This window comes from Kryptolebias marmoratus, linkage group LG18, assembly GCF_001649575.2.
Source record: "Kryptolebias marmoratus isolate JLee-2015 linkage group LG18, ASM164957v2, whole genome shotgun sequence".
Taxonomy (NCBI): domain Eukaryota; kingdom Metazoa; phylum Chordata; class Actinopteri; order Cyprinodontiformes; family Rivulidae; genus Kryptolebias; species Kryptolebias marmoratus.
Genome location: NC_051447.1, coordinates 2,710,986 through 2,712,890, shown reverse-complemented (window position 1 = coordinate 2,712,890; position 1,905 = coordinate 2,710,986).

Below are 1,905 nucleotides of genomic sequence, written 5' to 3'. Positions count from 1 at the left end.
ACAATCATAATCAATGCATATGAGAGATAGAAGCTCATTCAAGTCCGTGAAGAAATTTTTCTCATATGTTGGGGTTTTGTATAAAGTTAGAGTCAACGTTCGTTTGTGGCCTTTTACCTCAATTCCAAGATACTCAAAAGACGTGAAATTTCCCAAAGAGATTTTACTACAGTTTATGGTATTCTTAAATATTGAAGCCAGCTATAATAACCAGCTGTCAGATTTAAACTTTAATCTAAATACTTCCACTCACCAGTGACTGATCTGTACTGCACTTGTATATTTTAAGTATCAGTTAGAATGAATCGTGAGAGGATTATTATATATCAAACTTTATTAACAAAATCAGAAAGACAGTTGTAGAAGTGATGAGTCTCTGCAATCAGTGGATTCAGCTGCTTGGAGAGTCACTGTAAATATTCAATATAAAGATACTGCTCAGAAACTGTGTAGAATCAGTCATTCTCAGTTCTCCAAAACAGGTAAGTTTCTGTCAAACTGTGATCCAAGAGATAGTTCAGAACTGTGTGCCAAGAGAAAGAGTTGAAGTTTCTGGTAAACTTGAAAGACAGGAGGAGAGATGGACAGCAGTACACCTGCAAGACACAAAAAACACCAATTAGTCATTTCATCAACTGAGTACATTTGATAAAGAAACTAGTACAACAAAAGGCAGTGCTACTTTTAACATCTTCAAATATGTGGAAAAACACCCTTAAGACTAAATAATTTCTGATTCTTTCTGATTTTAAAGACTGATTATATCATGAAATGTATGTACTAAGTGAAGAAAAAAGCCCTTCATTTGTCTTTATCAACCAGAACAACAAAAAGGATGACTAATGATTAATGAACATGATTTATGACAAGATTTCAGTCAGAATGGCTCTGATGGTATTTACAAAAAAATCAGAATCTCACCTGAAGTAAATCTTGGTTAATAACCATTTAGTCAGGCTTAAAGCATTCATAATAAGAAATAAATCAATAATGGCAGCATGTTACTGTAGTAGTTCTAACAGTTGACAAATGTCTAAATAATTTCCTTGGTGATGATAGGTTTTCCTGACAATCCAGTAACTACATGAACTGTGTAATATCAGTGCTTTTCATTTTATGACTAGTTGGGCTTTTGTGATGTAAATAAAAACATTTTCAATTCATTCATGCTGTTTTAGAGGGATTAGTGAGCTTTGTTATTTTATCCAGCTGCAGACTGATGTTTTATTTACTGTTTCTTTTAAACACTGAGCTTAAGACATGAAGACATTATTCACAGATCACCAGGGTCCTACACTACAAAGCAGGTTAAACTTAGTCAAGGTTTCTTTAACAACTATAATTCAACTAACCCAACAATACAAACTGAGCTCAGTTTTAATGTATAAAGGGTTAACAACTTGAGAAGTGAAGCTGGAGTTTGACTCTGGATTTGTGTGCATTCATGTAAAACAGGAGAAACTGAGGACTTTACTGAAACAAATAAATACCCAGAGCCCAAAAATGTAGAACCTTACCAATACCACATCATTAAAGCACAAGTAGATCTTACTATTACCATTCATTTTAAAAACTAAATTAATGTAGTAAATAAATTATTGTCTGCTTATTGAAACAGGAACTTTGAACCTTATTGTGTTTTTTTACTTTTAAAAACTGAATGACATTTTCAACAAATTTACAAGACATGTTATATAAGAAGGCCACCATGTTTGTGACATCTAAGTCTACAGACTACACAAACACCTCACTGTCACCGTTTGTAGTGTTGAACCCAGGATAGCTCAAGAATTAACTCAAATTTAATGAAGGAAAAACTACAATCAAAACAAAACATTGTGACACTGAATAAAACAGTTCAGGCCACTTATTTTAAAGAATTATTTTCTCTGCTAGTAGGTCTAT